We start from the raw sequence: 26,311 nt of genomic DNA on the forward strand, positions 1-26,311 counted from the left end.
ACTGTGGTCAGTCAGGTTTTTTCCCATGGAAAAATATGTATCTTGATCTTAGAAATATTTCAACATATGAAAGGGGAGTAAACAAGACTAATTAAGCAATCCACTTACTTCAGAATCCCTCCTCACACTTTCTATTCCAGCCTTTAAAACTATACAATCTCTATTTACTATAATTCATAAAGATGGTTATTTGTCAATGTCACTGTATATGATGATGAAAGTGAACATTTGATAAATTCTTCATGTGCTACTAAGAGTTTGCAGAAGCTAAGACTGCTACAGCTCAGACAACTCACATCAGTTTTACTATAGCGAAGTAACTGTTCCTTCTCAGGTGCAGTTCTTTCAGTTTTTAATCATAATATGTTCCTACTGTCTTCAGTCATTCGTTCTTTCAGAATTCATTTTTAAATCTAGGCCATCATCAAAACATGGGCCTTTTCCTGAACACATTGCAAAGGATGCAAAGGTCCTCCTCCTGTTACTTTCTATTTCAGAGATGAGAGTATGAGGAGGAGGGAAGTGTTCAGCCACAGAAGGAGGGCTGAAACTGGTTATCTTCAACACAGAATGATCTTTTAGCTGTTCTTATTTTTCTACAGTGCTGAAATCCTTGAGAGTCTGTTTCTGGGAAATAAAAAATGTCATGCAGCAAATTTGTACAGAACTCAAGTACTCTGGGACAACTAGAAATGTACAAGTACTTCTTTAAAATATCAGTTGTCCATTTCAAAACTTAATTCAAATAATTTAATGTCTTCAAAACTATTTGGCAGTCTTTGTTCAGATGTTAGTATTAATTCCTTTCCAATAGCTGGAGATCCAGGCTCAGTATAACTCCAATAAAGGTTTACAGAGGCTTTAGGGTGGACTATAATGAACTACTTTATTTGGGGCTCATGGTAAAAGAAGAACCAGAGGAAGCCTGATGGTTTCTGAAGCACACAGTATCAGCTAAACAATCTGATAACATCTTGTGTCCTTAAACAAAACTTCTGTATTGAGTCAACACCGCTTCATTCTGATTTCAGGACTTTGAGTGGGGGTTTGTTTTTTTGTTTGGGTGGGGTTTTTTGTGTGTGTGTTTGGTTTTCTTTTGTGTGTGTGTGTGTGTATGTGTGTGGGTTTGTTTGTTTGAAGTTGTCAATATTCAATAGACTAATTGGTTCTTTTTACATCACATTTATCCAACTACTAACTCTATTACATAAATTCTAGACCTAAGTTATTACTTGATATTTAGCATTTGCTGTTATTATAGCAACATTCTGCTGAAATAAAATGTAAGGTCAGTTGTGATAGAATTTATATAGCATCAGCTCAACAACTTCTGTGCCACACTTCACTGCAAAATCTTACCTAGAGCCCAGTGACATTACGCCCTGCAACAGATCTGAGGAATAATAAAAAGCTTGTTGATTTCCTGCTATTCTTAATAATCTTTAGAGTATTCAGAGCATCATGATTGTTCCAAAAGTACAACCAAAGAACGCACTGTCATCAAATCACAGGTTAATGGGTAGAGATGATAAAGAACTGGTGCTTACACACAGTGTAACAGCAAGCAGGATTCTAAATTGGCGTCCTCCCTGGTGGATATTAAAAGGAGATTTCAGAGACTGATGGAAAAGTAACATTTTTTTTTTGTTAAGCTGCAGAACATAAGGACATTTTAGATATTAGTGTGTAGGAACACATATTAGTGTCTTTGAACACTTCTAAAAAGTGCTGCTTAAAACTGAGGCTGTATCAGTGATACCCTGTTTCCTTCTTTATCTGGAAAACATGGAGATACCCTGTGCTGCTGCTTCACTCTTTAGCAGGACTTCTTTTTTGTACCTGTCCCTGAAGAAAGGCATGTCAACCCCAAAATGTATAATCATCTGCCTAGTTTTCATTGGTAGCTTAGCAGATGAAACAGTTTCCCTCTGTGATGGTGATATATACACACACACCATTTTACAGATACTTTGAAACATTCCTTAATTATTTATATATTCCTCATATATACTTGAGAAAAGAGAATGACAGAAGGAGTTTGCAACGTTCCACAATTTTTTCACTGATAATTTATAATTTATATAACAGTTCTGAGCTCTAGCCTGTTTTATTGTTACCATAGATTAAGAAGTATTTATGCATTGCCTGGGCTGCAGTAGCAGTGCCTTTGTGCATTCTCAGCCTATGACACAACTAAATTATTTCTCCTTGGTTTAGTCTTACAGTTACAATTAAAGTCATAGTGCACTGTACTGCACCTGCTGTGGTCAGTGTATATGTGTGTATACGTGGCACTGTGCATTTGCAGCTACTACAGCTCAGCTGATGTGTATCCATGTATTTCATGTGATCTATTTTGCCCAATTATAGGATCAGCCTCTTAAATAAAAGCCTTCCCTAATCACCTGCCTGACAGTGCAGTCATGTAAGGTGGCTCCATTCACTGAGTTTTGTTCGGCAACTGAGACAGCCAGAACTGGCATGTGGATAGAGCAAGGACATCTTCCACCATTCAGTTCAGTTCACCTGCTGTTCTGAAGAATGCACTCTCGAATTCATAAACATAACAAGCTCTATTTAAAAGCAGTTACCCTATTTTGCTCACTCTATTCCTTTCGGAATGATCGCTGGGATTCTTTTTCTAACTTCCAGCTTAACTCCATTTAAGCTAGTCCTTACCCATACAGGTATTGTCAGCACTGTTGAAAAAATAATTTTATCAGTTATTTCTCACAAGAGTTTAATCCCTTCATGTAGAATTTAATCCCTTTATGCAGCTGTAGACAGCATATCCCCTCAAGGTAGTGAGGCTAAACATGCAATAGGTCTTCTAGTTTCTTCTGAAGAGTTATGAGCTCCTGGCTGGGTCCTCAGCAGCTCCCATGTCCTGAGTGCCAGAACTGTGCCAGCCACTTGCTGGGGAGCACAGGGACATGGCCAGCCAGTTTCTGCCTTGGACACTCTGCAATGCCCACTAACCTCATCAATGCTCCTTAAGCTTCTCGTACCTCTGTAGGAACATGTCTGAGAGCAACAGTTTAACCTGGAGTAAAATGTTCTATGAACTGTTACCAAAGGTAAACCAAGGTAATTCTTCACAGGATAATTCTAAAAGATAGTTAATTCAAAATAAAGTCTTAGATAGCACTGAGAATCTGTGCTGTTGTCAAGAATTGGGTAGTCTTTGTCAAAAAATTCTTAGTCTGATACAAATTATGGCATTCCTATTTTAAACCTTGATTTAGGGGTATTAAAAAGTTATTAAAAGTTCAGCACAATTTTGATCAAACTTGTTCTTGCTTCATTAACATTTGTTCTGTTACTGAAGGAAAAGAAGGAGTTCTTTTGAATTATTGTCTAAGTAGAGTTTTATCAAATTATCTGCCTTAGAATGTGCTGGTTTTGGGGGTAGATTTTAACTGCATTATCTATTATGCCAAAGACAGAAACCATTTAGAGTTTCATCCTCCATCTGTAAAAGAATTGTCCTTTTACACATTTATGATTTAACTGATGTGGTAGAGCAATTTTAATCTGTAAAATAGGCAATATACATGACTCAGTATGAATGCTAACCTTCTTTCCAGTGAAGCAAGATGGGTTTTACACTTATCAGAAACATTTAAATCTGTTAAAAATGAGCTATATTAATTCTAACAGCTTTGCTCTTCCTAATCATAGTTTAGTTATTCTTAATTTTGTTTCATCTTCCTTAGAACTGATAATACATGCGAGAATCTTATGACACGCATTTTCAAAATTCTTGCTCTACCTGAAATAAATGTGAGTGCTTTCAAACAGAAAGAATGTGTTTTAAAGACACTAATTGGTGTTTAACAATCAATTTCCATTTAATATGTTTGCACTCCTATTTGGCTAAAACTATTTTACACCATTCTGATAAAAAAGCAAGCCTTCGGGCCATATAGAATAAATGAGAATTCAAGGCCACGCATAAGTACTTTGTTGAATCAAGGCTCAATTACTAGATCATTACTGTAATATCATTATGCTGTATTACAGCCTTTAACAAACCCATCATAGTTGCTTCCAGACATCTGTGTTTAAATTCCAAACATTTCAAGGTTGTATCTTTAGAAACTGGTAAGAAATTAGCTTCTGTTTCAGTCATGTTAAATTATAGAAAGCAGTTATACTGTAACTATATTATTTAAAAAATAAACCAAAATCAAACAGATTAGAATATTCTCCCTTTTAAACAGTGATCTCATGTACTTGCTAGCCTTAAATAACCTTATAACTTATAAAGATGATTGGAGGCTATTAGTGTTTCCATAGGTTAGACAAACTTTATACTGTAACTTTGGTCAAGTCCAATAATTGAAAATGGACTAATGGAAAGATAATGAGGCCCATTGAGTACTTGTGTTGTGCTATACAGTAAGGAATGCATTTAATCTTATGATTTTACAAATCTGAACACTATGGAATAACATCAAAACTTACCCTCTTACCTGCAAAGACATTTACTGAAAATGGCAGGACAGGAGAAAGATGTATGAATGATTTTGGGCACTAATGCTGTGACAAGAAACACTGTGAAGATCCTTTTAGGAAAATACTATCTACAGAACCAGTAACTTCACACTCTTGTATGTGCAAATGCAGGTACACAAAATCATGCACACAAACACACATACACAGATGATATCAGATATAAATGAAAAATACATTGTAACTTTATCTGCTTTTTCCTGTCTCTTGCCATAGAAAAGAAAATGGCAAATTTAGATGAAAATAGAAATTACTAGAAATAGAAATTAATAGAAATTAATTATTGTGAAATATTTTCCCTTACAATGAGCACTAATGTATTTCTGGAGTATTATTTAAAGTATTTCATTTATCTTTAATCTCATCTCAGAAAAAGTTATGTCTCGAAAGTGTTTTGAATTAAGCTACTCATATTTTTTAAGATATATATTTTGGAATAGATTTATATTTTACTGTTGATATTCGTTGTACCATTTACAAGATGATGAATGTATATAAGCACAACATGTCCATTCTGAAGTCTTGCTTTCTCAAAATATGAGTTTCTTCTATAAATTGTACATATCTGATTACTGCAGTTATGTCTCATGAGTCAGGGTTATTGCAGGGAGGCATGGGTGAGAAGGTTAGTTGTCTTTGGGAAATAAACGGCAAACAAATAAGCAAACAAACAAACAAAACAAAAAAAGCCCAACCAAACAAAGAAATAAAATTAAACAAAAAAAAAACCTCAAAAAACCCCCCACAAAACCCCAAATAAATAAAAAAACCCCAAATAAAAACACACACACACAAACCAAAAAAAGAAAACAAAAACAACCCCAAAAATCAACACACAAAGACATCTGAAACCCCAGGTTTCTTTTTCTGCCCTTCTCCATCAGGAAAAGGAATGAGGGAATGAGAGATACACAAACCATTATTACTTTGGCAAGGAAGAACTATGGCATTGTCTCCAGCCATCTTGCCTCTTTTCCAGATTGACCAGAGATTGTGCATGACTAAAAGATTTATTTCATAACAAAATGAAACAAGAAAATGAGATGGGACTTATGAAAACAAGGGCTGTAACTTTGCCTTGAAGTAGATTATAGAAGGCATGGAGTCTCATTAGGCATGTCCTACAATATCCTCAACAGATCATCTTCCTGATGAAAGGCAAAGCCATTTCAAAATAATGTAATTTGATAGAGATTCTGTCCTTTAGGTCTAGAATAGACTTTTGATCATTTTTGCTTTGTCTTTCTTTAAACCACAAAGGTTTCAGTTTAGGTTTCAATTTATGGTGAAAGTACAGGGAAAGGGACATATCTGTTTTAATGTTGCTTCATCAATAAAAACAGAATATATTATTTCTCTTTTTGGGGGATAACATTCTCCTTTCATCAAAATCTCTGGTAGCTTAGGCATTGGATTTTAATAGGGAAGAATCAAGCCCCCAATAGACAAAAGGCAAAACAACTCTTGTCAGAATTGGTTTTTTATTGTTTGAAGAAGCCTCATGACACGGGCAAGAGAAAACAGTGCTTCTGTCTGTGCTTCTCATACTTGTGGGATGGTGGGAGTTAGAGCATGAGCTGAAAAGCAAAACAAAAAAAGACCTATCTGGAAGCAAACATTACACTGGGAAGTCTTTCTCAATGAAAATAGTGTTGAAAGGATCAGTTCCAAAATATTTGCTGAAGGAAATCTAAGATAAGAAAAATAATGGCAAAACTAGCAAAGATGCTGTAGGGAATAAGTTGACCTATGGCATGGGGAAAGTTATAAAACAAATGAACAGATCTTCAGCTGCTGAAAATCAATGGAAATGCTGGTAAACTGGAGAGCTTATGCATTAATTAAAAGGAAGCACAATTTTTTCATTTATATAGCCTAAATTCCAGAGAACTCACTTGCCCTTAACAGTGCACTGCTTGAAAAAAAATAATGCCAGACAACCTGCATAATTCAATGTCTTCCACAAAACGAAAGAATGAGGCAGCAGTATAAGGTTAGATACAGCAGAGAGAAGGAAACCCTGAAAGGAATCAGTTAACAATGTGTTGGGGAAAAAAAAGGACTTTAGAGAAGGATATTTGGAAATAATCATCTCTCCATACTAACCTTTTGTCCGTACAGATTGCAGTGCTTCACAACCCCAGGGCTCACTTGTTTTCCTGAGAAGATCTTCTGGATATGAGTAAAGACCTGATTTTTTTGTGAAACTCAGCTCAATACATTTTATTTGAACCATGCATATTTTTGCCACTAAATATGTTGACCTTAGTTTATGAAGGCAAAAGAAAATCTCTCCCAAACTCCATTTTTTTTACAATAATTCTATTTAAAGTAAGGGGAAAGCTACACTGTCTTTCTTGGTAAAAAAACAAAAAAAAAAAAACCAAAAAACTACTAATGATAATGTGTAATTTTTGAAAAATTAATTAAACTCACCTTCAAATTATACCTATTTGGAAGAGTTCTGCTGCTGCTGTTGCTAGATGTATGTTCTGCTTTCTGATGGGACAAGGGGAGAAGAAGGAAAACCATTCTTCAATGTTTACATGTAATTTGTAAACAGGCTAAATTGCTTGTATTTTGTCTTCCTGTTTCATAATTCTTCTGCATTTGTATTCAAAGACAACTCTTCAATGTCTTGCCAGGGGTAAGATTTTGTCTTGAAATATTAATAAAGGAAAAACACATATTCCAAAGGAAGGTGCCAGTAACTTTACATCACTTCTCATATAAGGATATAATGAAACCATTTGTTAATATTATTAAAATGAGAGCAATCAAACCAAATGATGACTGAAAATGGCCTGAAGCAGACCTCAAATATTGATTCAGTAGCAAGTTATATGATCTTCATTATTAAATCTTTCAATAGCAGCTGAAAACACTGATTTGGTAAATTAGCCAGGGCAGGATGAGTATGATTTAAAAAAAAGTGAAAAAAATAAACAAAAATACTGACTTGCTTCCTATCATTAAGTATAGTTTAAGTGAAAGATTATTTTTTTTTTGAGAGTGCAGTATTCTCACTAGGAGAAAGAGAAGTGTAAATAAAAATTCTAACCTTTAAAGGTCCTTTTCCCAAAGGTAAGCTTGGATTTCTCAGATGATCTACATTATAGCAAGCTTGGCAGAAGATCTGTTTGCACTGGCAGAAGAACTAATGGTATATTTTGCTAACTTTTGTTTGAGCTGTGTCAGAAAAACTGCTTCCTTGCTGGCATACCATTGTCAACACAAAAGTTGCAGAAAGGTGATCCTTCTTTTAGACTAAGGCAATTTTAAACTGGACTACATACCTTGCAGGGTATCTGTGCACTTTTTAAACCCAAAGATATGAGTACAACAGATTAATAAATTGATGTCCTTCTTACAACTTAGATTATGTCTGAAAAGTGTTTCTTTTTCAATTTTTTAATTGTTTTGTTTTCTTGTTTCATTTTGCTTTTTCAGTGTCCATCCTCTACTGAATCTTTGTTAAATCTTGGCTTCTATAAATCTCTTGGAGCAAGGAGTCACACAAGGAAAATTTAATGTGGAGTGGAATAGAATTTATTTTTTATTATTTTATTTTTCTCATTTTTCTATTTCAATGTATGTTCTTTTCTGTCATTATCCCAAGAAACCATCAAACCATTTCCTACTGTGTATTACCTATACATTTGAACACTTTGCATGTCCAAGTTCCCCTTACTAGTCTTCTGTGCAAAATGCACAAGGCAGATTAGAGTGTTTTTCTTTACATCAGCTTTTCCAAAACACTCATAAAAAATTATTGTTGGCCATTTTCAGCTGCAGTTGTTCCTGTCACTGTCTTAGGGATTCCTTTAATGAATAACACTGTTCACAAATTTTACAGAGACAGAGATGAACAACCATGTTTCCACAACACTTTCCATCAGTTCTTTAACTAAAACTATAGTCCTTTTTGTTTATTCATGCTTTACTGTCTTCCTACAGCATAAACATTCAGTACATTTCTTGAGAAAGCAAATAGAAACACGAACATAAAGGGGCTATTTACATTCTATGCATTAAATATTGAACACATTCTTGTCTACTTTGTCTATTTGATTAAACTGTGGCTGTCATCTGTCTGCTAGAGAGAAAACACTGGTATCCTAACTTGAATAATATGCTCATTGTAAGTGGAGAAAAAGTGTTTCTCCCTAAATCGTTTTGAGTCAGACTCTTACAGAGCCCAGAGCTGATGGAGTGAATGTTTGCTATCATCCTCAGATGTCTGTTCTTTTTTGGGAAAGATGTTGTTAAATGGGAAAAAAACAAACAAACAAACCTCAAATAAGTTCTACATTCTGCTGAAGAAATACAATTGATGGGCTCTCTGGCATGCTGTATCTAAAGAGTTGAAGAAATAGGGGCAGCAGCAGCACAGTGATTTAAAAATGTATGTTAAATACTAACTTGTGTCAGGATATTTTATCTCCTCCTTCTCCTGCTCCCCATAATCTTTTTCACAGCATGCTCATGTAGCAAAAGATAATAATTAAGCTACTGTGCTTTGTCTGTCACTAGCACACATTAGAAAACTATGAAATAAGACTGAAGAATAGCCAGAATTAACTTTTATAAACTGGTTTAGCATTACTTTTTTGTGAATTTAGGTCATTTAAAGGTGGCATTTTATTAAGGCTTGACAGAAAACACTTATTTTTCTTACACGAAGGATTCAGAAATTTTGAAACTTGTTTTCTTTTAAGCTTGAAACAGATTATTTTTTTTTTCCCCCATGAAAAGGAAATCTGACATTCAAAATATATATTTTAACCCATTTTGATAATTTGAAAATAAATTATCTGTGATACATTGAAAGAAAGCCAGACACCCTCAGTGTAGAAGTTTACCAGATAGTATTCTCAGAACTTCTCAGATGGCAGTATTTTCAACTCAAGCAGACTTCTGAGAGATAGCTGTTAGAAGTCCTGGGATTCCCAGCTGAGTCTAAGGTTTCCTGGAAAAATATCCCAGAGTAATAAATCATGGAAATCCAGGGAGGAAAAAAACAAATGTATATTTGAAAAGAGGGGAAATAGGCTAATTGGCTTGTTGATTATCTCCTAAAAAGGGTCTTGTCAACATTTCTTTTACCCTTGCAGGCTTGGAGTTTGGTGGGAAGCCCAACACTATCTGTTTCTCCTGTGGGCAATCTAAAAGTTTCAATACTACTTATGCTGGTGGTCAGAGGACTGGAGCTTCCTCAGTTTTTAGAGCACACAGGCAGATCTGCAGTGATCCAATATGTTCACAGTGTTTGTTTCAAATTGGGGTTGAAACTCAGCAGTCTGGAATGAACATATTTTAACAAGTTAAAATTTCAATGACAAATATAATCTTTTTTTCCAGTCTCCTCTGCAATCCACAGTAATGTTGATTCCTTGAAAGTATACTTACATATTTTTCACTGTGCAACATACAGAAATGCAGTCAGCAGTCTTCACTAATGGTTAATGCAACATTTGAGCATCTCCATGTATGTATTTTAGAAAGACCTGTAAGAAAGGAACCCACTTCTTATTTCACAGACAACAAACAAAATAACATGCTCATACTCATGGAAATCTTGCTGAAAATAATATCTATGAGTGAATCTTAATTTTCCATTTCTTAACAATTTGAGCTGTAAGGCATCCTCATTTTTTAGAGCTAGAGAAAAGTGTAGGCTTAAATTCAACTCTGCTCAGAGAATTCAGAAACTCTGGGCTAGATAATCAAATAGCTTTTGGAGTTTTCTCGTTGTTTCCTAGTTCTGAACAAAGAAGAGAAATGGCTCTATAGTCACTTAAGTACATCATATAGTATTCTGTAAAGTTGTTTTACAATCCATCAATACCAGAAAGAAAGCTTGACAACTAGAATCTCAAAATGAAACATCTTTTGAAAAGAAATGTTTGAACCATGTAAGTGACTTAGCCTTGTGGATGATCTTCCCTGTTTGCAGGATGATAGACATTTGCCTGTATGTGGTACTTCGTACCGAAGACAGGGTGAATGTGGAAGGAGAGTAGTTTAGGCTGTTTCCTGGGGAAACACTATGCCTGTAGAGTTTGCTGAAGAAATAAAACATGCTGTGCTGTAAGAACTTAAAATGCAAACAGTTTTTCCTTGTATGTAGCAGTGGGTATTGATGCCAGTTAGAGCTGTTATAATACTGTGATGTTAAAGATTTAGCTGGGCCTTGATTTCAGTGTGTGAGCACAGAAGCATCTTCTTTTGTTTCTCCTCTTTGTAGCTCACTTGTAAGCATTACAGATAATCACCAAACAAGATGCCAAACTCTTAGCTCATTGTCTGTATTCATTGTTTCATAATTATATATGAAAGCTAAACTCATGGTTAGAGACTATAATACTCTGTTATCAGTGCAACAAAACACAGGAGGAAGATTTGTAACATGCCTGGTGTTACAAATTACCCACACGTAAAAAGAAGTAGAAATAGCTTGTAGTGGGACTAGCCATTAAGTGTACAGTTATTCTTTCTCAGCTAGATTTTCATACAGCGCTATCTACCATAGTCCAAAGCCATCATCCAGCAGCTCCTTAGTCACACATCATATGTTCATGTTTTTCTCTCTCCTGATAAAAGTATGAGCAATGCATGTCTTGTTTCAGTGTTTTAATTGCCGTAGGGCAAGAATCTGCCATAGATATAAAAACATTTTATTTCATCTTTCTCCAACTGTTCTTGGAAAAGAAACTATCATGTTTATACAATACAGGGCAGACTTGGCAACTGTTACATGGATGATGCCTTCCCACAGATCATACAGTGCCTCAATCTATTAATGACCTAAACTCCATGCAGCAGTGCCCTTGGAAAACTTCTGTTGCTAGCAAATGTTAAATCAGAAATAATCTCAAAACAAATCTGTTGCAGATTAACTCAATTAACTAAAGTTTCTAAGAGCTTGGGGATTTGCAACGAAGTATTTACAAAAACCAAAAAAAAAAAAAGAACGAAGTAAAAAACTAACACATCTTTCAATCTGAGCAAAGAACTAGCCTTGGTCATTCAAGTCTCAGGTATGCATGGCTAGAAAGAATGTTAAGATAATATATATTATCACTGCCACAGACTGATTTACTGTAGTTGATAAATGTCCCAGGGTGAAACTCTTGTTCCCTGAAATCAAGGATAATTTTTCTATTTAATTTAGTGGTTATGACCATTTAATTGCAGTGACCTTCCATTGTAATGCTTCACTCCATAACCGATCCATAAGTAATATCATGGGAGAGAGGCAGGTTAGCCTAGAGGAAAATAACAATAAACTGGTGATTTGGGGAACATTGTGTTGGGCCTGTTGGACCATTTGGGGATTTTCTGTATTGTGGATGGCACTAATGGAGTGGTTATATTTCATGGAAGAAAAAGAGGGTGTTGGAATATATGAATTTTCTGAATTGGCCTCTATCATATACTTTAATTTTCTCTGTATTTCTCTAACAGTCATGCCCTATCTTTGTGAAAGACAAAGGCCATTAGTCTAACAACCATAACAATTCATTATCATAATTAAGGAGACTATTTAATATGTTAAATTCAACATTTCCTAATAGATCTAATTAACATAATATTTTGCATTATTTGAAAATTCACAGTATTACTCTAGCGCAAGGTAGCTGACCTGACCAAAAGATGGAGAAGGATTTCCTGGTGTTAATTTTGAAATACTCACACAAGTGACCTTAATAACCCATTCCATCTCTCACTGCTCATCCATTAGTACTGCTTTTATTATCTCTATGCCACCTTATTTTGGAACAATAGGGAAGGAAAAAATCAGTACTTTACCCTGGAGAGTAGAGTATTTAGTCTTATGCACTAGGATTTGTATATTTCCTGGGTATCTATTGCACTCTTCCTTCTCCTAAACAGCAAGTGGCACAGTCCTAACCTGATCATTATGAATTTTTCATATGTAGAATCCATATGTACCAGCTTATCATATTCTTTCAACTGACACACCCAGCCTTGATTTGTCATGAAGATCTTCCATGAGCCGCCTGCTCCTGTAGTCAGGATTCAGCTTCTATCTTGATTCAAATGAATATACATATATTATGTTTGTGTGTTTAAGTAGTTCATGGCACAGCTGAGGTTGAAGGAAGCTTAAAAAGAGACACCACAAAAAATCTTCAAATCTTAAAAATCTGAAGTCAAATATGTTTATTTATTTTAAACAAATGTGTTTTGAGGGGAGACCATTGTCATCTACAAGTACTTGAAAGGAGGTTGTAGGGAGGTGGGTGTTGGCCTCCCATGTAAATAACAACAGGACCAGAGGAACTGGCCTGAAGCTGTGGCAGGAGGGGTTTAGATTGGGTATTAGGACTAATTTCTTTACTGAAAGACTGATCAGGCACTGGAACAGCCTGCCCAGGGAAGTGGCTGAGTCACCATCCTTGGAGGTATTCAAGAAATGTGTAGATGTGACACTTCAGGGCATGATCTAGTGGCCTAGGTGGTGGGGGTTTTTGTGGAGGTTTTTGGTGGACTGTGTGTGGTTGTTTGTGTTTCATTGGTTTCTTGTGGGTTTTGTTTATTTGTTTGTTTCGGAGAGGCTTTGTGTTGATGGTTGGACTCGGTGTTCTCAGAGGTTGTTGCCAACCATGTTGATTCAGTGATTCAATGATTCTGTGTTATTTTAAGCAGCCTGCTGATTTTGACATTAAAGTACTCTGAGTGAAGTATTGAATTCTCTGAATATGTCTGCACTGGCCTCCTCTTGAAGTGGGAACAGAACACTCACAAAATCGTTTGTACTGCCAAAGAGTTTGGCCAGAACCTGCCTCAATCTTTTGTCCAGACACTCGACTATACCTTTATTTCACAATCCACTCATTTTAAAATAGGTATTTGTATTAAAATAACTTCGCAGTTCTATAGTGCAGCCTATCTGGTGATCTCAAAATGCTGAAAAAATTAAATAAGCCTCAAAACTTGTTAGAGGATAATGAAGCTAAATATATTTCCTTAGTAATTAATGTTTCCTTAGCTCATATTCAGATGTGGACGAGTCCGCTTAAGCTAATGTTTTAGACTTTATTTTTTTTCCTGTATGCCATTCTTAGATAAACTATTGGTCTATTCAATGCATCACTTAGTATGGAACAGCAAAAGAGAAACATTAATGGCAGAGAGAAAGTCTATATTCTTTCTTACGGTAAAAAGACTTCCCAATGACCTCCTTCACTTCCAGTTTTATTACATCCAAGTCCTTTTCATTTTTCTACATTGGTTAGGAGCATGCTTGCCCTTCAGCTTTGGCATCTATTAAAAGATTTTTTTTTTGTTCACAGCACTGAAGAAGAAAAAGAGAAAGCAACAATCCTGACACAAGCCAGTCTAGCCCACATTTCACCCAGAATATTTATGCCAGGAGCTGCCCATCCAAAGCAGCTTCATGTGCACATGAGTCTGCAATCTGTTAAAAGCTAAATTCTCTTTTTGAAACTGAAAATGTAGCTTTTCAGAAATTTTACTTAAGTTGCTTAGAAATGCTTATAAAATTATTCATTGAGTGTAAACGGATAATGAAATAAGGGCTAATACAGAGCACCCACAAAAAGGCATAGTTGAAATGTTCAATTCAAAGGGGAAGAAACAAGATCAAAATACCTGGAATTGTTCAACTCGGACAAACACAGGCTCTGTTTGGAAAACAGGGTCATCTCAAGTGCATGGCATTAAATATTTGTAGTCACATTGTATGCATCAACCACTTCCAACTTCAATACCCAGTTTTGAGGAAGCTGGGTCTGGTTTGTTTGTTTTTTTTAACCTGTGAACCTAAGGCAAGATTTCTCAATTTAAGCCAAAAATTTGCCTGAAACTTTGCACAAGGGTCTTGAAAAGACATTATGCTCAGCAATATCAAAGAAGTTTCAGGTCACCTTTGCAATGTCAATTTATGTCAATTCACCAAGAAACACTGCACACAACAGCGTCTGTTTGCTCTGCTCAGAGTCAGTTAGGAGATGAGAGATTGGCTGGGATACTGAAGGTGATCCTTGGGCTGATTGATAGAGATCACACAGGCTTAGTTCAGGGACTCCAGCCAGCTTTAAGTGACAGAAATGCTCTCAGCATTATCTACTCAACACAAGCCTTTAAAGGACTGTAATTTTTTTGCTCTATAGACAAAGGAGAACTTACATATAAAGCTGTGTGAATCTTCCTGTTGCCTGTGATTAATACATTGGGATTTGAAACATAAGCAACAAAAATGAGTTTAGTTTTTAAAAGGGTAAGTCTCAGATGCCGGGTGACAATGGAATCAGATCCAAACAAAACAACAAAAGCAGCTAACCATGGGTCTCAGTTGTTCTGTTTAAATAAGGATCACTGGTAGGGCAATGTATAAAACTTAGAGAGAAATAAAACCAGGAGTATTTCACTGGCATATTACAGAGAACAGGACAGAATAAACAGTTGTTTATAACTTTTTACATGCTTGAGGGAAAGTTCAGGCTGAAAAGGATTGAGGAGAGAGGAAGGCAGAAAGCTGTTGTGAAGAGAAGATACACATTATAAGTATTAGGAAACAAAGGACTGTGGTGTTGCCTTTGAAGTTGTTCAGGTTTAAAGGCAATCTTTTTGCAAGCCTCACTTCTTTTGTGTGGATAAAGTGAATGTGGAGTTGCCCTTTCCACTAATCCATTCATTAGTTTGTCCTGCTTTAGAATTTTCTGTTTTTTCTGTGGTGGTCAAAAGGGTGTAATTTATCTACAAGAAAGGCAAACAGAGGCATGGCACATATTTTTTAAGCAGATAGTAAACATGATCTGAGAAAAAACAGGGTTGTGGTATGTAGGTATCAGTGCCACTTCACTGGAAATCCTGCTGTGTAGAGGGATCTGCTTAAATCCCAGATTCTATCACCAGCGCCTGTATGTAATGACACTGTATGTGTCTGTGATGTGCTTCATAGCTTTGTGCGTCCCTCAGATGTGTCATGAAGATTCACCCTGAGATCTTGGCTTGGATGAGTCATCCAGCACTTTCTCTTCTTTTGCATGTACAGAACAAGGCTCATTATTTCTTTGTGTTCGTTGCCCCCTGATTTTGCTCTGTAAATGTGCATTATGCACACTGATAATCTTCCTTGTCTCTTTATCTAAAGGCTGTGCTCAGTGTATCAGAGCTCACTGTGGGGAATTGAGAAGACCTTGTATTTGCAAATCTCTGAGTCACAGATTTTCATCTTCCTGTGGGTTCGTATCTCTTTTCTTCTCTTTCACATGGCCTGTTGGCTCTCCTTTCTAGTAACCCATCACCATCTACAAGTCATCACAGCTTTTCCAGATATGTCCTCATCTGGTGGAACAAGGGTTTTCTACAGGCCTGCTGTTCCCCCGTGTTCCTGGGCATACAGTATAAGTATGCTGTGATGAAGTGTCTGAATTGGACCTGGCTCATCTGAGCTCCTTCTTTATGCAGAAAAATGGACCAGATACGTGTTCTGTTGGCCTACAGGCCAGCAGAGGGAAGAGCTTCCCCCCAGTTTGATGCATGGCCATGTGAGAAGAAGAGGGATAAATTTCAGTGAGGAGCAAAGTTTCACTAGCAGTGTCAGAGACGTGAGATGTGTGTGTATTTACTCACAAAAACAGCAAAGACTCACAACTTTTCACATAATTTTCAGGGTTATTTTCTTAGGAATTACTGATAGGGAAGAGGGGTGAGACAAACAGGCATAAATTACAAATGTGTTACCAAATTACATTCACATTTAAAGCATGGTGTATGTATTGCAGAGAAGAATCCTGATGAAGGATAGAGAGAGAAAAAAAAAAAAAAAAAAGAAGTCCTATCTGAACTGGTCATAATTTAAGAGCAGCTTGAATTTTCAAGGAAACTTCTGTGAAGATGGACTACACTCTATCCCCTCACCCAGGTCATTGGTTAAGATATTAAACAAAACTGGATCCACAGCTGATCCCTGGGAAACATCATTGGCTACAGGCCTCCAAATTGACTCTATGCCACTGATCATAACCCTCTGAACTCTGTTTTTGAGCCAATTTTCAATCCTGCTTTCATTCCAATCATCTATCCCACATTTCATGAGTTTTTCTATAAGGATGTTATGGGAGACAGTACCAAAAGCCTTACTGAAGTCAAGTTATATGACTTCCACTGCTCTCTCTTCATCTAACCACTTGGTCATGCCTTCATAGAAGGATATCAGATTAGTCAAGCAAGATTTCCCCTTAGTAAGTCCATGTTGGCTTCTCCTCATAACCTTCCATGTGGTTAGAGATGACATCCAGAAAGAGCTGCTCTATCACCTTTCCAGGGATGGAGGTGAGGGTAACTGGTCTGTAGTTGCCTGGCTTTTCCTTCTTGCACTTTTTGAAGACTGGAGTGACACTGGCTTTCTTCTAGTCCTCAGGCACCTCTCCCATTCTCCATGATGATGGAGAGCAGCTCAGTGACAACATCAGCACACATGGGTTCACCCCATTGGAGCCCATGGATTTGTACATTTTCAGTTTATCCAAGCTATCTCTAACCCAATCCTCACTGACCAGTGGAGAGTCTTCCTATCTCCAGTTTTGCTTCCTTACTTCTGGTGACTAGGACTCCTGAGAGCAGCTTTTAGGAGTAAGCACTGAGGTAAAGAAAGCATTCAGCTATTCTGCCATCTCTGCATCCTCTGATATCATATCTCCCATTTCTTTTAGTAGTGGAACCACTTTTTCCCTACTCTTCCTTTTCTCATTGATGTATTTGAAGGAGCTCTTCTTGTTTTCTTTCTCCTTCCTAGCTAGACTAATTTTCAAGAGATCCTTGGCCTTTCTTGTTGAGTCTCCACATACTCTGGCAGTATTTTTACTATCCTCTCAATTAACCAGACCATTTTTCTACATATTGTAAATTTCCTTCTTCCATTTGAGTTTTTCCAGGAGCTCCTTGCTCATCTATGCAGGTCTCCTGCCTCTGCTACTTGATTGTTTGTGTTTTTTTCGAGGGAATAAGTTTATCTTGAGCTTGAAGGAGGTGGCAATACTGTCATTCCATGAGTCAGAACACAGAAAAAAGCTTAGCAAGGGGAAAAAAAAAAAAAAAAAAAAAGAAAAAAGATACAATCTAGATACAATTTAGAGATTTCTGCCTTTGCTGCTGAATCCTCTCTACAAAGCAAAAAATATGATAATCAGAAGATGAGTATCACCTGCTTAATAACAAAATTACTTTAGCCCTCTGAAGGAGATTTTACTAGAAGATTCAACTGAGATTAGAATATGCTCATTTGTTTGAAAGGCTTCCTTTTGGTGCACAGCCCTTCCAATCATTTCTCTGCAGTCCCATAAGGTCATGGCAATGATTGCTGGCTCAGGAGAGCTGTCCCAGGAGTTATTTCACTATTCTCTGTCTAGGGCAGGGATACACAATTCCAGGGTTTATGCATATGAAAAATTAGTTGAGATTAAGACAATATGCAGTAATGAAGGAGGAAAGGGCAAAAGAAAGTCAGTCTGTGGAGCAATGGAAGAAGGAAGGAAAGATATTTCAAGGTTCTCTCTCTTTCTGCTCTCTTTTTTTAAATTCCTGCATGTGAAACTTCTCTGTAGCTTCCGAGTTTGAATAATTTCTAACACAGAAAATTAAATATGAGATTTTTAGAAAAACATTCCAAACTTCTATAATTAACATCTCTTTTATAATTTTATATTTACTTCTGTTAAGTAGTAAACTACCAAATTAAATTAACCGAATATTCATTTTAGAACTCTCTTATTCCTGCATTAATCTGGGGTAACTGAAGATTTATTAATTAAACTGGGAATTTTCCCATGCATGGAGTTCAAATTTGTTACATAGCTGGTTTAATATCCACAAAATAGAGAACAGATCTGTTCAATTTAGAGCTTGAACATCTGTGGAAGGAACCCATAAACAAAATTAAATGCAGTTTTAAGGATTCTTTTTCCATTCTAGTAATAATGGATAAATATTTCAATTTCTACTACACATTACACCTGCTTTTGTTCTATAGGTTACATTGACAGAGGTCAGTGCTGCTAACCAGGCAGGAATAAGATATAAAGAACAGGCTTTGTTTTTCTGCTGAAAGTTCACTAGTTGGTTACTGTTGAAATATCTTAGAATTAGTAATTATTATCCTTTTCATTTCTACCTCACAGGGAACTTCACATACTCTTTAAGTGGTTCTCTTTTGTTCTAGGATAATTTCAGAAGTGCACATGAGTTGGCATCATCATATTGTCTAATTGCTGCAACTAATTTTTCCAGTCTGTTTGTGCCTTCCTGTCAAGAAGACAAGCTCTTTTATTTCTTTCCTCTTTGAGGATATCATAACATGAGGAGAAAAACACCAGGCATAATGAGACAGAATTATGTTATAAATCCTCAGAGGAAAATATATTTTCTCAAAATTCTTGGCACAGAACTTTGCAGAATGACCTAGTTGGTAAGTAGCAAGAGACAAAAAGTTAAGTAGCATAGTAAAAAGAAAATCCTACCCTAAGGAACAGTAAACTGGAAAGAAAAATTAAAAACCTTGCACTGATTGCTTAAGCATTATCCCCTTCAAAATGTTTATCTTGTCTTTCATGTAGATGTCTCTAAATTATGGAATGTCTAATTTCAGTTTCGAGTGTTTAGTTTAGGATTACAATCCACTACCTCTTTGGGTCTTGTTTCATGTTTGTATACTCCCTAACACAGGAGAGTTCTGATTTAGAACCATGCTGCCCCAATTTTTTTATTATTATTTTTTTAAAACATAATAATAACACCATCTCATAAAGTCTTACTTCTCAGTAAGTAATTTAAAAACCTCCAGTCATACACCTGTGTCCCAAAGAAAGATGGTGTTTTCATTATACCTACTGCCACTGATTTATTCCTGAACTGCAATTTGACGTCTGCAATGAGACTATGCATAAAATGGTATCCCACAAATATTCTACATGCTGCTTGAAATGTATTTTTAAAATGTCCTTTAAAATAAAATTGTATTTGTGTTAATGAATTTGTAGGCAACAAAACAGTGGGGGAAATGCAGGCATTTCCAATATTTCTCTTTTAAATACCTTTTTAAAATGAGAAACATGAGGGATTAATTACCCAATATCTGTAAATGACAATTAGAAAAAGAGAATAAAGTTTAAGTGGATGATAGGTTGAAGAAAATAAAGGCTACTTATTTATGTGAAGCACTCAGAAGCAGCTCACAAATGCAGCTTGTCCTGTAGTCCTCCAGCAGGTCCCTTTTGTGCTCTTAATGAATGCAGTGGCAAAACTAATTATTTGAAGAACAATGGGGCATAACTACATGTTTAAAAAGAAAACCTTTGTAACTGAGATGGACAACAAGAAATCAGACTCCCAAAGATCCCAAAGTCATTGAGGCATGTCTCCTAGTGACTTTCAGTGAAAATTTTGCACATAGCTATCCTTGGAACCTCTGGAAACCTATGCTTCAGGAAGTATTTGACGACTGCAGACATTTACTGTCCTTGATGTCTGTTTTACTTAAACTTTTAATTATGCCAGCAGGCATACCCTGCATGTATGAAATGAGTCCTCTGAATATAACTGCTCTGTACTGACTCTAGGAGTTATTCATCACTTTGTGATCACCAGGTATTACTTTCAGACACCACACTGGTGATCCAGTCATTTTTACAATACTAGCAGCTCCTGGGCATATTTACTGTCAGTTACTGCCCAGTCCTTCCCTGCACACCTGGGCTACATCTAACCTAGAAAACAGTCCTTGGGAAATGCCTTACTTTTTTATTATTATTTTTTTTTAGTTATTTTTAGCCCAGTCTCAGTTCTCTTCTGGCTACTACACTTCACAAAACAGTGTCCATGCAGAGTTCAGGGATTAGTGTCTGCCACCACAGTCATCTTCTAGTCCTGTAAAATGTCCCTTTGGCATTATACTAGTAAAAATTCAGCTATTGTTAATGCTTGAAGTAACTTCAAGGAAAGTTGATATTTTAGATGACTTTTTAAAAGCTTTAAACCCAGTATTTAACATGTATATAGAAGAAATCGATTGTCACAGTCTTTCCCACAGTTTTGCTGCTTATCTTCTTAGATTAGATGTATCCTGCCCTTAGATGGGCTACGGACAATGTCTACTTCTGCTCAGTATTCCATGCAGCAGATGCTAATCAGATTCTCTGGGTATCACTACATATATGAATTAGTACAAAGCATTCATTTTGATTGTGAATGTACAACTACACATAATAGAAACATCTCTGAATGAATTTCTGTCAAAGTTACCACTTGCTCTCTTGTCTGAAGCTCAACTCTGCACAGGTCAAAAGCTAGTTCTCTCTCACAGAACATATAATTAAAAAACATTGAGGAAGGGAGGGTAATTGCCAAATTCATGAAGTTGTTTAGGTTTCTAACTCATAGTTAGATTAAATTAAGTCTCATGGAACTGATTGCCTTCATACTGATGGAGGAAATGAAGGAAGTCTGTGGCAGAATGAAGAATTCACTGAAGACTGAATGAGTTGTCATTTGGCCAGAAATTATTTTTCTTTATTCCATATTGCATATTGAGATTTCTACTGAAATCTACAAAATCACTTAGAAAAATAAGGGCCAAAAGGAAATAATTCCTTTCTACTGAAAGTAATATAAAGTATTTATTTTTATCAGGGAACAAGCATTTGAAAACAAAAATTGAGAAGATACTCTAGAAGATATTTGACCAAAGGCATTTTTACCAAGGAATATGATAAAAGACCCTATAACTATAACAGTATATTTTGATGACTTTTTTATTTATTTATTTATTTCTTTTCAGAAAGAGAAAGGCAAGCAGAAGTTCCCCTTTATTTAATGAAAGTTTTCTTCTTAATTTTATAGTTATTCAAAGTGACAAGCTAAAATCAATTGCTCTAGTAAGCACAAAGGCTGTCTAGCAGTTTATTGGAGGAAACATCCACCTGACTGGGGATCTCTTTAAGTGAGGTGTATTCCCACCTTTGCCACTTCAATCTCGGTTTCCTTCTGGAAGTGCCCCAACTTGTTTATTATTTTGAAAAAAAAGCAACTGGTACTATCTTGTGGTTCTGAGACCATCCTATCAGAATCTGTTTAAATGTCTGTGTTATCGTATATTGTAATTCAGTGTTAGGTTAGGGGTGGATCTGCTGGAAAGCAGTTCAGAGGAGAAGGATCTTGGAGTCCTGATAGACAGTAAATGATCCAAGAGCCAAAGGTGTGCTCTCACTGCCAAGAAGGCCAATGGAATCCTAAGCTGTATAAAGAAGATTGTGGCCAGTAGGTCGAGGGAGGTCATTCTGCTCCTCTACTCTGCCTGGGTGAGGCCACAGCTGAAATATTGCATCCAGTTCTGGGTTCCACAGTTCAAGAGGGACAGGGAGATACTGGAGAGAGTTCAGAGGAGGACGATGAAGATAATAGAGGGATTGGGGCATCTCTCTTGTGAGGGAAAGTCCCAGTTGAAAGAGCTGGGACTCTTTAGCCTGGAGATGAGAACGTTGAGCAGAGACCTTATCAATAAGTATATATATAAATATATATATTTATATATACTTATATATGTAAATGAGTATTTAAAGGGTAAGTGCAAGGAAGATGGAGACAGGCTTTTCTCAGTAGTTCCCAGTGTCAGAACAAGGGGCAATGGATACAAGTTGGAACACAGGAAGTTCCACTGAAGTATGAGAAAAAGCTTCTTTACAGTGAGGGTGATGGAGCACTGGCACAGGCTGCCCAGAGAGGTTGTGGATTCTCCATCTCTGGAGATATTCAACAACCACCTGGATACTGTCCTGTGTAAAGTGGTCTAGGTTATCCTGCTTCAGTGAGAAGAGTTGGACTAGGTGATCTCTAGAGGTCCCCACCAACTCCAGTGATTCTGTGAGTCTGTAATGTTTACAGAATATTGGTAACTGCTGTTGAATGACTGTGCTTACAATAGGCACAGTCATTTTGAGATGAGGTGTGTGACAGTGTACATGGGTTTAGTCCACCATTACTTGCTCTTTTTTTGTCAGAGTTCACATATTTCTTTTATAAGGGTGAAAGAGAACTGAGGTGGAATTTCTTGGCTGTAGAAGGAGTTTGTTCTTTCCTGAGGCGAGGGGTTAATTGTAGGGGAAGAAATTAAATCTGCTTTGGACAGAAACTTCCAGATACAAAGCCTTGGCAGAGAAGCAAAAAAAAAAAACAAATATGAAAAAACAAACAAACAAACGACACACACACAAAAAAACCCCAAAAAACCCCAAAACAACAAAAAACCAAACACAAAAAGCCCCCCACAAAACCACCACAAGAAAACAGCACAAAGTCTCCTCCAGAACCTGCAATTCTACAGCTTGCCAGAAGACTGGGGTACAAACATATAGACAGGCCTCAGAGGTGACAGGGGAAATAATGTCCCAGCCATCAGAAGACACAGTGTAGAAATGGCTGCAACACAGAAGCCACTGTTTTGAGTGAAAGGAAGCCTGACAGAAGGAAATCCCATTGGACACACCCAGCAGGGGAAGATAGCTTTATAAGCAATTTTTTCATTTTTATTTTGCCTTATCCATTTGCTGACAATTTTAAATATTCTAGATTGTGGTTTAATAAATCCAGCTTTTTATGTGGTGGTAGCCTCTCTGTGTGTTCTCTGGTGAAGTCACTATATATAAAAGACTGAGGTAAATCTTTACCACCCTTTACATCTATCCATAATTATATATGAGTCTTCTGGAAGAAGCAGTATATTAGCCAATCATTAATTACAGTAAGCTTTAAAAATTTTTATTGATTCGAGAATAGTTCAGTTGAAGACAGTTTTACCTGCTATCAGTGTTAAATATCAGCCTAAATATCTCTTTTAAATAATGGAAAATATCTGTGACTTTCTTAATGGTGAGACTAGAGAGATCCTAGAAATTATTAGCAAAGGCTTTTGCAGAACCTCTGTGGTATAAGTTTTTAAAAACATGCTAGACAAGTACCTGTTAAGAATATTTTTGTTATAAATGACCCTAATTTGGGCAAAGAATGGACCAGGTGATATCCCATGGTGCTGTTCCCTCCTATTCTTTCTTGCTAGTCATTCTGAAAGATCAAGACACATCTGTATACAAAACCTCCTTCAGAATACTTCTCTCAATATGATTTATGTAGTAAAAACCACTCCAAAACAGCTGAAATAAGGAAGTTGTGCATAAGCTGTTTATCATTTAACTTACTCAGATCTCCAAGATACAAATAGGATAAAAGACCCATAGATAATTAACCTTCAGGAAAGCATAAAAAAATCAAGGAAAATATCACTGAAAATACACAGCATTCTGAATCCCTCCAGGTCAATACCTACCATTCTACAGCTCTCCCAGGCTTCATTAAGAGGATGAAATATATGATGCAATATTTAGAAGAGTCCTGATTCTGTGAAATATCCTATTGTTTCTCTGGCTTAGTCTTATCACCACCTACTCAACTATTAAAAATTAAAAATCCTGCGGGTGAACTCCCCTCCTCCCATATGCATATTGTTTTCACAAAGCTTTTCCATAATCTCTGAACTCTTTTGGTATCATCCCCATGACAGATAACCAGCTTCCACAGAGATTTCTTCTTAGCTAAGATCATAGAGCTTAAGTTTGTCATACCCTACATAACTAAGCCTTCCAGCTAAAGTGTATTGATAAAGCTTGAGGCAGACTAGATCCTTTCTTGTATTTTCAACACACTCATTAAACATGATCCTCTATTTGCTTTGCAGGGAAAGGCTGGGAAGTCACATGTGACGACTTTGTCCTTAAATATAATCATATTGCCTTTTTAGCACTAGTGGTGTACAAAGGAGAATGTTTATTTTATATATAGCTTTAAACAAGGACTGGATAAAACTTCTTGATAAACAGCAATAATTAAAGGAAGAAAATCCAGAAGGAGGCCACAAAACAAAGGGCAACATGAAAGGACAACTTCAGAAGAATAGGAAACCAGGGAATTTTTGTAAAGAAGTCTCTGGCTTTGAGGCATGTGAGTTTTATTTCTGTCTCTATTCCTGACCAGCTATGTGTGTTAGAAACCTCAGCTGGTGCTTTCCTCTCCTCAGCATAGATCTCAGCATCACGTCACCCACCTCCTGGGTGAATAATGGTCACTCTCTGCTAAGTGGAATATGAAATTCCCTGCAATCAAGGCACTAGTATTCACCAGGGCAGAACCCAGTAGCAAAATCCAAGGTTGGCTTGTCCTACAGCATCCCTGTACTAATATATCTGTGTCTCTTTGAGCTTCTGGCAATTCTCAGTTCATGCTGCCCTACATGGTCTGTAAACAGGGTTACTTGGAAATTTATCATGTGTTTTTTGTTTGTTTTTTTTTTATTTCTGTGGCTCAGAAAAGCTGTGGCTAAGGATATCTATATTTAGACATTTCCAACTAGAGACTTGTATGTGAGCTAGGTTCGTGTTCATGTTTCAGTCACTAGAAATCTAGTCAATACAGTCTGAAGAACACTCAGTTCATTAAAAAGTTGGCATCTACGCTTCGTTAGATCATAATATCTGATCACAGATCCACAGAGCAAAAAACCATTCATCACTTCCACAGCTTCTGAATGAGTCTACAACATCCACCACTATCTGATCTTTGAGCTGTTCTTTCAGTAGTCAACCAGATCACAAATCTCCAGAGTATTGTCCATGATATCTAAAATAAACTCCACTACACTGCATTTTTTCTGCTCCAGAAAACTCCCCAACCAGTTTAAAACACCAGTTTAAAGTCAATTTAAAAAAGATGGGTGACATTTACTTATTGTCTGTTGGGAATAATTTCTTGCCTTTATCAGGTTTACGAAGAGACAGAAAATCCAACCAGCCTTCACGTGTCTTGCACTGTACAACAACAGGAAGATGACATTTTTCTTATCTCCAATGTCATTTTCACTGAAGCTCTGACTAAATCTATTTACATATGCTCACAAATGTCCATCAATCTCTTTACAATAAAACGCTGTTAAACCTTGCAATTTTCTCCTTTGTCTGTAAGCTTTTTTTTCCTCTTTCAAATATAATTTCAATATATCAAACACCACCTTCTTATAACCTTTTTAAATAGCTAATCTACAATTGTCGTGCTCTTTTCACACAGGGAACATAATGAATAGATTTGCTTTAGCAAATATGTATACTTTTTCTTAAAGCAATCATAGACAAATAATATTATAAAAATAATATCCCGATTCCCCCTGCAGAACCTTAATAATTGCTTCACTTCTAACACCTCCTACAGTCTGACAAATATACCTTCTAAAAATGGCATTTTTCCCTCAAGTAAAAATGTGCTTTTTCTTCCTCTGAGATCCTAAAAATGTGAAGATCATCTTGTTCAAACGTTGAAATGGACAACAGAAAAAAATAAAAGGTTATTATTTTACCATATGAAAAAAGTTATCTTATGGCCACAACCTTTACATAAATTAGGGTTTTCTGACATAATGTCAAGTAATAACTTAGGTCAAATAATTTCAGCTAACACCTCAGGTGTCACGCTGATTAATCTCACTTAAGATATAACTTGTAGGAAGATAGGCATTATTGCCCATTGCACAATACTCCAACTGCAAGTTCTTTAAGGCAGAGACCCCCCCACTTTTAAACAGCTTTTAGTTCAAGTAAATCTTGGGTAATGCCTGATTTTCCCAGACATGAGGACATAGATTACTACTTGTTTTACCTAGATAAAATTGATGTCATGTTTTCTGTTACATTTTTTCAACTCTTGAATTCTT

The sequence above is a fragment of the Chaetura pelagica genome, unplaced genomic scaffold, assembly GCF_000747805.2.
Source record: "Chaetura pelagica isolate M959 unplaced genomic scaffold, ChaPel_1.0 scaffold17, whole genome shotgun sequence".
Classification (NCBI taxonomy): domain Eukaryota; kingdom Metazoa; phylum Chordata; class Aves; order Apodiformes; family Apodidae; genus Chaetura; species Chaetura pelagica.